The following is a 12,457-nucleotide window of genomic DNA, read 5'->3' on the forward strand; positions in this document are numbered from 1 at the left end:
AACTTGGAGGCATGCAACCTGGTCGGGAGTGCTTCAGGTCTCCTTCCATGCACGTTCCAAGCAACTCAACAAAGCATCAACAGGCTGCCATACCAGCCACAGAGCCCCTTTCCACATAAAGAAAATATGGTATTCGGGGGCTATGTGTTTGCATGGCAAAGATTTTAGGCTTTTAATTGTTTTCTCTCTCTCTGTCTCTCTCTCCTCCCTCCCTCCCTCCTTCCCATCCCCCACAACCCCCGCTCCCTCTCCCTCTCCCTACCATTAATTTTAAGTTTTCCTGCACTGCATCACATTGTGACAATGGTATTTCACAATGGGACTGTTTGAAAGTTACAGAAATCAAAAAAGAAATCAACCAACTAAAAGCAGCCAAATCCGGAGTACACTGCTCAGCCCCAATTAAAGATTAAGGCCTAGAAGCAAGTAAAGCTGTAGTTCAGAGCGATGTTTGCAAATAGCACCTTAAAGCAGTTTACGCTGGAGTGCACAACAAGGGGGAAAGTGTTAATACTGAGTTTGGTAGAATGGGATAAAAAAACAAAAGCAGCGTGCCACTTCTAAAAGTACAAGTCAAGAAATTGAAGGGGATGGGGCTGTTCATTCAGTCAATAGGACTCACAAGTAAAAGGCTCCAGAGTCATTAGTGTTGAATTTGGAGCAAAATGTATTGTGTTGTCGTGTAAAATGAATGAACATACAATTTCAATCTTCATTAAAAAAGATGTATTCAAAAATAAAGACTTGCAGATTAAGAAAGTTTCTGTCCTGTCGTGTGCCAAAAATAGTGAATGCTTTACGAATGTGCGTGTCATCCTTTGAAGCAGGGTCAAATTCAATTTTCCCATTTTCATTCCAATATTAGTACATGGGTTGCTGAGGCACATAGGAATGGATCTGTTAAGAAATGAAACAAAAAGCCTGGAAAAATGTTGAAACAAGTAGGATTTGGACTTACAATAAACTGACTCACAGTCAGATGTGCTATCCCTTGACCCACTGACCCCCTTGCCTTTTGTGTAATCCTTTTCCTCTCAGCAGTGTTGTCCAAAGTTCCCTACTTAAAGAGACTTTCTTATACAAAAGATCCTAGACCTGTTTTTTATGGCCCACATGCCTCATATCCCGTTGCTCTTGATAAACCCACGTCATCTCCCACCAATACAATCTGTAAAATATTTCAAGGGCATAGCCAAGGAAATTAGACGTGGGCCGAAGGTTGAGCAATCCTTAAACCAGCAGCAAAATTAACATTGAAATCAGCCTCAGAATCTCTTAAAGGATGGGCCAACATTGGTTGCTTGCAGGGCGCAATCGGACAGCCTCTGGTGCTGACGCCTTAAGGCAAGCGCAAAGGGAGAGCCAACCAAACCATTGATTAGGACCTCTGGACTTTCTGCTCTTTGACATAAGGACATTTGATATGGCAAACGTTTGACCAAACACCATTTAGATGTCGGATGGTATGGAATTAAGCGGCAAACAGCAATACATCAGCATTCTTTGCTGCTTTATTGATCTGGTCCTAAAGGGTTTGGTTTAATGCCAATTATATTTAAAGATTCATGCTCAAGGGTGCTTGCAAATCGACACCCCCTCCCCATCACGATGGCTGGGTGATGCAAGCGTGAGAGCATCACAGCAGACCCATAGACATGAGAAACACTCTGTACCTCTGAGTGTATGTGGGCCCATGGCTGGATCAAGGACAAGGCAAGAACAGGAGATGGCTTAAGGTGTCAGCACCCAGGCTGCCCCTTTGCACGCTGCCAGCAACAGATGTTGGCCCATCCTTTAAGAGATTCTGAGGCTGATTTCAATGTTAACTTTGCTGCTGATTAAAGGATTGCTCAACCTTCGACCTGCGTCTAGTTTGCTTGGCTAAGCCCTGAAAATCTTTTACAGCTTGTATTGGTGGGAGATGATGTGAGTTTATCAAGAGCAACGGGATATGAGGCATGTGTGCCACAAAATGCAGGTCTAGGATCTTTTATTTGAAAGCCACTTTGGAAAACCCTACTGAGAACAAAAGGATTACACAAAAGGAAAGGGGATCAGTGGGTCAGGGGATAGCACATCTGACTGTGAGTCAGTTAATTGTAAGCCCAAATCCTACCCGTTTCGACATTTTTCCAGACTTTTTGTTTCATTTCTTAACAGATCCATTCCTATGTACCTCTGTGCTTTCAACAGAGTTTTCATTGTAATGGAGGGACATACAGTATGCCTTAAACATGCCTGGGCAGGGAAGACTATGTAAAAGCAAGAGTAGCAGACAGCTTAATAAATCATCAGCAGGACCCTCTAGACCTTCCCCAAAAAACATAACATGATTTCTATGCATGTATGTGCGTTGAACAGCGCAAGTAATTTGGTTAATGTCAGTGGATAAATGTGACTTTCGCACAGCGCAGAACAAAATCACTTGTACAGGCCCCTTCTGCAAAAGCATTACCGCTACAGAAAGCAGTGAAAAGGTGAGGCAGTGTGCAGTCCCCCCTGACCCTTCACAGCCCTGATCGGCCACGATCGGCCAAGGACCTCTCTATGAGAGCTGAGGGTGGAATTTTTCTGGACCTCAGTAACTTAGGGAGACATGGCTAAAGGGATCCTCAATCAACGGCCCAGCCTTTGCTCTGTGGCCTGTCCGGATATGTCTGTTCTCCAAATTACCTGCCGCTGCCCAGGTGTCAGCTGGTGAGATGGAATGACCTCCCAGGAAGCACACTGGCAGATAATTTGCATAGGCACACCCCCTCTCCCTCTCCTTAGCCCTGCTTGCTCCACAGTAGCAAGTATCTGGGGAAAATATAGTGGTCGAGGTGGGGTAGCAGTAACTAGCAACTCTGAGAAAGTAAATCTGGGACACTTGGCGACCTGTGGGCAACAACTGCAGAGCTCAGTGCCCAGGACTTTGTGGCACAGGGAGGAGGTCTGTGGGATTTCAGTAACTTGGAGACATGCAACCTGGTCGGGAGTGCTTCAGGTCTCCTTCCTTGCATGTTCCAAGCAACTCAACAAAGCATCAACAGGCTGAGATACCAACCACAGAGCCCCTTCCCACTTGATTAAAAGGCCAAAATCTTTTCCATGCAAATACATAGCCCCCAAATACCATATTTTCTTTGTTTTCTCTCTCTCTGTCTCTCTCTCCTCCCTATCTCCCTCCCTCACTCACTCCTTCCCACCCTCCCGCCCTCTCTCTTCCCCCCTACCCCCCCTCCCTCTCCCTACCATTAATTTTAGGTTTTCATGCACTGCAGCACATTGTCACAATGATATTTCACAATGGGACTTTTTGAAAGTTACAGAAATCAAAAAAGAAATCAACCAACTAAAAGCAGCCAAATCCGGAGTACACTGCTCAGCCCCAATTAAAGATTAAGGCCCTGAAGCAAGTAAAGCTGTGGTTCAGAGCGATGTTTGCAAACAGCACCTTAAAGCAGTTTACGCTGGAGTGCACAACAAGGAGGAAAGTGATAATACTGAGTTTGGTAGAATGGGATAAAAAAAAAAAAAAAAGAAGCGTGCCACTTCTAAAAGTACAAGTCAAGAAACTGAAGGGGACAGGGCTGTTCATTCAGTCAAGAGGACTCACAAGTAAAAGGCTCCTGAGGCATTAGTGTTGAATTTGGCGCAAAATGTATTGTGTTGTCGTGTAATATGAATGAACATAAAATGTCAATCTTCAATAAAAAAAGATATATTAAAAAATAAAGACTTGCAAATTAAGAAAGTTTCTGTCCAGACATGTGCCTAAAATAGTGAATGCTTTACGAATGTGCGTGTCATCCTTTAGAGCAGGGGCCAATTTAATTTTCCCATTATCATTCCAATATTAGTACATGTGTTGCAGAAGCAAGCGCAAAGGGAGAGTCAATCAAACCATTGATTAGGACCTCTGGTCAAAGGTTTGCCATACCAAATGTCCTTATGTCAGAGGGCAGAAAGTCCAAACACCATTTAGATATCGGGTGATATGAAATGAAGAGGCAAACAACAATGAATAAGCATTCTTTGCTGCTGTATTGATCTGGTCCTAAAGGGTTTTAGTTTAATGCCAATTATATTTAAAGATATAAAGATTAATGCTCCAGGGTGCTTGCAAAATGACACCCCCTCCCCATCACAATGGCTGGCTGATGCAAGCCTGAGAGCATCACAACAGACCCATAGACATGAGAAAAACTCTGTACCTCTGAGTGTATGTGGGCCCATGGCTGTAACAAGGACAAGGCAAGAACAGGAGGTGGCTTAAAGCGTCAGCACCAGAGGCTGTCCGATTGAGCCCTGTAAGCAACAGATGTTGGACCATCCTTTAAAGGATTCTCAGGCTGATTTCAATTTTAACTTTGCAGCTGATTTAAGGATTGCTCAACCTTCGACCCACGTCTAGATTGCAAGGATAAGCCCTGGAAATCTTGTACAGCTTGTACTGGTGGGAGATGATGTGACTTTATCAACTGCAACGGGATATGAGGCATGTGTGCCACAAAAAGCAGGTCTAGGATTTTTTAAAAGAAAGCCGCTTTAAGAAGGGAACTTTGGGCAACCCCACTGAGAGCAAAAGTATGACACAAAAGGTAAGGGGTTCAGTGGGTCAAATGATAGCACATTTGACTGTGAGTCAGTTTATTGTAAGTCCAAATGCTACCTGCTTTGAAATTTTCCAGGCTTTTTGTCTCACTTCTTAACAGATCCATTCCTATGTACCTCTGTGCTTTGAACAGAGTTTTCATTGTAAGGGAGGGACATACAGTATACCTTCCTGGGCAGGGAAGACTCTATGTAAAAGCAAGAGTAGCAGACAGCTTAAAAGAATCACCAGCAGGACCCTCTAGACCTTCCCCAAAAAACATAAAATGATTTCTCTGCATACATGTGCATTGAACAGCGCAAGTAGTTTGGTTAATGTCAGTGGATAAATGTCACTTTCCCACAGTGCAGAACAAAATCTCTTGTACAGGCCCCTTCTGCAAAAGCATTACCACTGTAGAAAGCAGGGCAGGTGAGGCAGTGTACAGTCACCTCCGACACTTCACTCCTCTGATCGGCTACGATCGGCCAAGGACCTCTCTATGAGAGCTGAGGGTGGAATTTTCTGGTCCTCGGTAACTTAGGGAGACATGGCAAAAGGGATCCTCAATCAACGGCTCAGCCTTTGCTTTGTGGCCTGTCCATATATGTCAGTTCTCCAAATTACCTGCCGCTGCCCAGGTGTCAGCTGGTGAGATGGAATGACCTCGCAGGAAGCAAACTGGCAGATGATTTGCATAGGCAAACCCCCTCTCCCTCTTTCTTAGCCCTGCTTACTCCACAGTAGCAAGTATCTGGGGAAAATATAGTGGTCGAGGTGGGGTAGTAGTAACTAGTAAATCTGGGGTGCTTGGCAACTTGTGGGGAACAACTGCAGAGCTCAGCGCCCAGAACTTTGTGGCACAGGGAGGAGGTCTGTGGGATTTCAGTAACTTGGAGGCATGCAACCTGGTCGGGAGTGCTTCAGGTCTCCTTCCATGCACGTTCCAAGCAACTCAACAAAGCATCAACAGGCTGCCATACCAGCCACAGAGCCCCTTTCCACATAAAGAAAATATGGTATTCGGGGGCTATGTGTTTGCATGGCAAAGATTTTAGGCTTTTAATTGTTTTCTCTCTCTCTGTCTCTCTCTCCTCCCTCCCTCCCTCCTTCCCATCCCCCACAACCCCCGCTCCCTCTCCCTCTCCCTACCATTAATTTTAAGTGTTCCTGCACTGCATCACATTGTGACAATGGTATTTCACAATGGGACTGTTTGAAAGTTACAGAAATCAAAAAAGAAATCAACCAACTAAAAGCAGCCAAATCCGGAGTACACTGCTCAGCCCCAATTAAAGATTAAGGCCTAGAAGCAAGTAAAGCTGTAGTTCAGAGCGATGTTTGCAAATAGCACCTTAAAGCAGTTTACGCTGGAGTGCACAACAAGGGGGAAAGTGTTAATACTGAGTTTGGTAGAATGGGATAAAAAAACAAAAGCAGCGTGCCACTTCTAAAAGTACAAGTCAAGAAATTGAAGGGGATGGGGCTGTTCATTCAGTCAATAGGACTCACAAGTAAAAGGCTCCAGAGTCATTAGTGTTGAATTTGGAGCAAAATGTATTGTGTTGTCGTGTAAAATGAATGAACATACAATTTCAATCTTCATTAAAAAAGATGTATTCAAAAATAAAGACTTGCAGATTAAGAAAGTTTCTGTCCTGTCGTGTGCCAAAAATAGTGAATGCTTTACGAATGTGCGTGTCATCCTTTGAAGCAGGGTCAAATTCAATTTTCCCATTTTCATTCCAATATTAGTACATGGGTTGCTGAGGCACATAGGAATGGATCTGTTAAGAAATGAAACAAAAAGCCTGGAAAAATGTTGAAACAAGTAGGATTTGGACTTACAATAAACTGACTCACAGTCAGATGTGCTATCCCTTGACCCACTGACCCCCTTGCCTTTTGTGTAATCCTTTTCCTCTCAGCAGTGTTGTCCAAAGTTCCCTACTTAAAGAGACTTTCTTATACAAAAGATCCTAGACCTGTTTTTTATGGCCCACATGCCTCATATCCCGTTGCTCTTGATAAACCCACGTCATCTCCCACCAATACAATCTGTAAAATATTTCAAGGGCATAGCCAAGGAAATTAGACGTGGGCCGAAGGTTGAGCAATCCTTAAACCAGCAGCAAAATTAACATTGAAATCAGCCTCAGAATCTCTTAAAGGATGGGCCAACATTGGTTGCTTGCAGGGCGCAATCGGACAGCCTCTGGTGCTGACGCCTTAAGGCAAGCGCAAAGGGAGAGCCAACCAAACCATTGATTAGGACCTCTGGACTTTCTGCTCTTTGACATAAGGACATTTGATATGGCAAACGTTTGACCAAACACCATTTAGATGTCGGATGGTATGGAATTAAGCGGCAAACAGCAATACATCAGCATTCTTTGCTGCTTTATTGATCTGGTCCTAAAGGGTTTGGTTTAATGCCAATTATATTTAAAGATTCATGCTCAAGGGTGCTTGCAAATCGACACCCCCTCCCCATCACGATGGCTGGGTGATGCAAGCGTGAGAGCATCACAGCAGACCCATAGACATGAGAAACACTCTGTACCTCTGAGTGTATGTGGGCCCATGGCTGGATCAAGGACAAGGCAAGAACAGGAGATGGCTTAAGGTGTCAGCACCCAGGCTGCCCCTTTGCACGCTGCCAGCAACAGATGTTGGCCCATCCTTTAAGAGATTCTGAGGCTGATTTCAATGTTAACTTTGCTGCTGATTAAAGGATTGCTCAACCTTCGACCTGCGTCTAGTTTGCTTGGCTAAGCCCTGAAAATCTTTTACAGCTTGTATTGGTGGGAGATGATGTGAGTTTATCAAGAGCAACGGGATATGAGGCATGTGTGCCACAAAATGCAGGTCTAGGATCTTTTATTTGAAAGCCACTTTGGAAAACCCTACTGAGAACAAAAGGATTACACAAAAGGAAAGGGGATCAGTGGGTCAGGGGATAGCACATCTGACTGTGAGTCAGTTAATTGTAAGCCCAAATCCTACCCGTTTCGACATTTTTCCAGACTTTTTGTTTCATTTCTTAACAGATCCATTCCTATGTACCTCTGTGCTTTCAACAGAGTTTTCATTGTAATGGAGGGACATACAGTATGCCTTAAACATGCCTGGGCAGGGAAGACTATGTAAAAGCAAGAGTAGCAGACAGCTTAATAAATCATCAGCAGGACCCTCTAGACCTTCCCCAAAAAACATAACATGATTTCTATGCATGTATGTGCGTTGAACAGCGCAAGTAATTTGGTTAATGTCAGTGGATAAATGTGACTTTCGCACAGCGCAGAACAAAATCACTTGTACAGGCCCCTTCTGCAAAAGCATTACCGCTACAGAAAGCAGTGAAAAGGTGAGGCAGTGTGCAGTCCCCCCTGACCCTTCACAGCCCTGATCGGCCACGATCGGCCAAGGACCTCTCTATGAGAGCTGAGGGTGGAATTTTTCTGGACCTCAGTAACTTAGGGAGACATGGCTAAAGGGATCCTCAATCAACGGCCCAGCCTTTGCTCTGTGGCCTGTCCGGATATGTCTGTTCTCCAAATTACCTGCCGCTGCCCAGGTGTCAGCTGGTGAGATGGAATGACCTCCCAGGAAGCACACTGGCAGATAATTTGCATAGGCACACCCCCTCTCCCTCTCCTTAGCCCTGCTTGCTCCACAGTAGCAAGTATCTGGGGAAAATATAGTGGTCGAGGTGGGGTAGCAGTAACTAGCAACTCTGAGAAAGTAAATCTGGGACACTTGGCGACCTGTGGGCAACAACTGCAGAGCTCAGTGCCCAGGACTTTGTGGCACAGGGAGGAGGTCTGTGGGATTTCAGTAACTTGGAGACATGCAACCTGGTCGGGAGTGCTTCAGGTCTCCTTCCTTGCATGTTCCAAGCAACTCAACAAAGCATCAACAGGCTGAGATACCAACCACAGAGCCCCTTCCCACTTGATTAAAAGGCCAAAATCTTTTCCATGCAAATACATAGCCCCCAAATACCATATTTTCTTTGTTTTCTCTCTCTCTGTCTCTCTCTCCTCCCTATCTCCCTCCCTCACTCACTCCTTCCCACCCTCCCGCCCTCTCTCTTCCCCCCTACCCCCCCTCCCTCTCCCTACCATTAATTTTAGGTTTTCATGCACTGCAGCACATTGTCACAATGGTATTTCACAATGGGACTTTTTGAAAGTTACAGAAATCAAAAAAGAAATCAACCAACTAAAAGCAGCCAAATCCGGAGTACACTGCTCAGCCCCAATTAAAGATTAAGGCCCTGAAGCAAGTAAAGCTGTGGTTCAGAGCGATGTTTGCAAACAGCACCTTAAAGCAGTTTACGCTGGAGTGCACAACAAGGAGGAAAGTGATAATACTGAGTTTGGTAGAATGGGATAAAAAAAAAAAAAAAAGAAGCGTGCCACTTCTAAAAGTACAAGTCAAGAAACTGAAGGGGACAGGGCTGTTCATTCAGTCAAGAGGACTCACAAGTAAAAGGCTCCTGAGGCATTAGTGTTGAATTTGGCGCAAAATGTATTGTGTTGTCGTGTAATATGAATGAACATAAAATGTCAATCTTCAATAAAAAAAGATATATTAAAAAATAAAGACTTGCAAATTAAGAAAGTTTCTGTCCAGACATGTGCCTAAAATAGTGAATGCTTTACGAATGTGCGTGTCATCCTTTAGAGCAGGGGCCAATTTAATTTTCCCATTATCATTCCAATATTAGTACATGTGTTGCAGAAGCAAGCGCAAAGGGAGAGTCAATCAAACCATTGATTAGGACCTCTGGTCAAAGGTTTGCCATACCAAATGTCCTTATGTCAGAGGGCAGAAAGTCCAAACACCATTTAGATATCGGGTGATATGAAATGAAGAGGCAAACAACAATGAATAAGCATTCTTTGCTGCTGTATTGATCTGGTCCTAAAGGGTTTTAGTTTAATGCCAATTATATTTAAAGATATAAAGATTAATGCTCCAGGGTGCTTGCAAAATGACACCCCCTCCCCATCACAATGGCTGGCTGATGCAAGCCTGAGAGCATCACAACAGACCCATAGACATGAGAAAAACTCTGTACCTCTGAGTGTATGTGGGCCCATGGCTGTAACAAGGACAAGGCAAGAACAGGAGGTGGCTTAAAGCGTCAGCACCAGAGGCTGTCCGATTGAGCCCTGTAAGCAACAGATGTTGGACCATCCTTTAAAGGATTCTCAGGCTGATTTCAATTTTAACTTTGCAGCTGATTTAAGGATTGCTCAACCTTCGACCCACGTCTAGATTGCAAGGATAAGCCCTGGAAATCTTGTACAGCTTGTACTGGTGGGAGATGATGTGACTTTATCAACTGCAACGGGATATGAGGCATGTGTGCCACAAAAAGCAGGTCTAGGATTTTTTAAAAGAAAGCCGCTTTAAGAAGGGAACTTTGGGCAACCCCACTGAGAGCAAAAGTATGACACAAAAGGTAAGGGGTTCAGTGGGTCAAATGATAGCACATTTGACTGTGAGTCAGTTTATTGTAAGTCCAAATGCTACCTGCTTTGAAATTTTCCAGGCTTTTTGTCTCACTTCTTAACAGATCCATTCCTATGTACCTCTGTGCTTTGAACAGAGTTTTCATTGTAAGGGAGGGACATACAGTATACCTTCCTGGGCAGGGAAGACTCTATGTAAAAGCAAGAGTAGCAGACAGCTTAAAAGAATCACCAGCAGGACCCTCTAGACCTTCCCCAAAAAACATAAAATGATTTCTCTGCATACATGTGCATTGAACAGCGCAAGTAGTTTGGTTAATGTCAGTGGATAAATGTCACTTTCCCACAGTGCAGAACAAAATCTCTTGTACAGGCCCCTTCTGCAAAAGCATTACCACTGTAGAAAGCAGGGCAGGTGAGGCAGTGTACAGTCACCTCCGACACTTCACTCCTCTGATCGGCTACGATCGGCCAAGGACCTCTCTATGAGAGCTGAGGGTGGAATTTTCTGGTCCTCGGTAACTTAGGGAGACATGGCAAAAGGGATCCTCAATCAACGGCTCAGCCTTTGCTTTGTGGCCTGTCCATATATGTCTGTTCTCCAAATTACCTGCCGCTGCCCAGGTGTCAGCTGGTGAGATGGAATGACCTCGCAGGAAGCAAACTGGCAGATGATTTGCATAGGCAAACCCCCTCTCCCTCTTTCTTAGCCCTGCTTACTCCACAGTAGCAAGTATCTGGGGAAAATATAGTGGTCGAGGTGGGGTAGTAGTAACTAGTAAATCTGGGGTGCTTGGCAACTTGTGGGGAACAACTGCAGAGCTCAGCGCCCAGAACTTTGTGGCACAGGGAGGAGGTCTGTGGGATTTCAGTAACTTGGAGGCATGCAACCTGGTCGGGAGTGCTTCAGGTCTCCTTCCATGCACGTTCCAAGCAACTCAACAAAGCATCAACAGGCTGCCATACCAGCCACAGAGCCCCTTTCCACATAAAGAAAATATGGTATTCGGGGGCTATGTGTTTGCATGGCAAAGATTTTAGGCTTTTAATTGTTTTCTCTCTCTCTCTGTCTCTCTCTCTCCTCCCTCCCTCCCTCCTTCCCATCCCCCACAACCCCCGCTCCCTCTCCCTACCATTAATTTTAAGTGTTCCTGCACTGCATCACATTGTGACAATGGTATTTCACAATGGGACTGTTTGAAAGTTACAGAAATCAAAAAAGAAATCAACCAACTAAAAGCAGCCAAATCCGGAGTACACTGCTCAGCCCCAATTAAAGATTAAGGCCTAGAAGCAAGTAAAGCTGTAGTTCAGAGCGATGTTTGCAAATAGCACCTTAAAGCAGTTTACGCTGGAGTGCACAACAAGGGGGAAAGTGTTAATACTGAGTTTGGTAGAATGGGATAAAAAAACAAAAGCAGCGTGCCACTTCTAAAAGTACAAGTCAAGAAATTGAAGGGGATGGGGCTGTTCATTCAGTCAATAGGACTCACAAGTAAAAGGCTCCAGAGTCATTAGTGTTGAATTTGGCGCAAAATGTATTGTGTTGTCGTGTAAAATGAATGAACATACAATTTCAATCTTCATTAAAAAAGATGTATTCAAAAATAAAGACTTGCAGATTAAGAAAGTTTTTGTCCTGTCGTGTGCCAAAAATAGTGAATGCTTTACGAATGTGCGTGTCATCCTTTGAAGCAGGGTCAAATTCAATTTTCCCATTTTCATTCCAATATTAGTACATGGGTTGCTGAGGCACATAGGAATGGATCTGTTAAGAAATGAAACAAAAAGCCTGGAAAAATGTTGAAACAGGTAGGATTTGGACTTACAATAAACTGACTCACAGTCAGATGTGCTATCCCTTGACCCACTGACCCCCTTGCCTTTTGTGTAATCCTTTTCCTCTCAGCAGTGTTGTCCAAAGTTCCCTACTTAAAGAGACTTTCTTATACAAAAGATCCTAGACCTGTTTTTTATGGCCCACATGCCTCATATCCCGTTGCTCTTGATAAACCCACGTCATCTCCCACCAATACAATCTGTAAAATATTTCAAGGGCATAGCCAAGGAAATTAGACGTGGGCCGAAGGTTGAGCAATCCTTAAACCAGCAGCAAAATTAACATTGAAATCAGCCTCAGAATCTCTTAAAGGATGGGCCAACATTGGTTGCTTGCAGGGCGCAATCGGACAGCCTCTGGTGCTGACGCCTTAAGGCAAGCGCAAAGGGAGAGCCAACCAAACCATTGATTAGGACCTCTGGACTTTCTGCTCTTTGACATAAGGACATTTGATATGGCAAACGTTTGACCAAACACCATTTAGATGTCGGATGGTATGGAATTAAGCGGCAAACAGCAATACATCAGCATTCTTTGCTGCTTTATTGATCTGGTCCT

At 44.3% G+C, this 12,457-nt stretch overlaps 2 non-coding genes across 2 annotated transcripts; both read right to left on the bottom strand.

Annotated features, from left to right (window-relative positions):
• Positions 1 to 3,757: 3,757 nt before the first annotated feature.
• LOC138568044 (U6 spliceosomal RNA) lies at positions 3,758 to 3,864 on the bottom strand. Its single transcript, XR_011302417.1, has one exon. It is a non-coding gene; the product is annotated as a U6 spliceosomal RNA (small nuclear RNA).
• Positions 3,865 to 9,223: 5,359 nt separating this feature from the next.
• On the bottom strand, positions 9,224 to 9,330 carry LOC138568045 (U6 spliceosomal RNA). Its single transcript, XR_011302418.1, has one exon. It is a non-coding gene; the product is annotated as a U6 spliceosomal RNA (small nuclear RNA).
• Positions 9,331 to 12,457: the final 3,127 nt, after the last annotated feature.

Source organism: Ambystoma mexicanum, chromosome 2p (assembly GCF_040938575.1).
Source record: "Ambystoma mexicanum isolate Mex_15411 chromosome 2p, UKY_AmexF1_1, whole genome shotgun sequence".
In the NCBI taxonomy this organism is placed as follows: Eukaryota; Metazoa; Chordata; class Amphibia; order Caudata; family Ambystomatidae; genus Ambystoma; species Ambystoma mexicanum.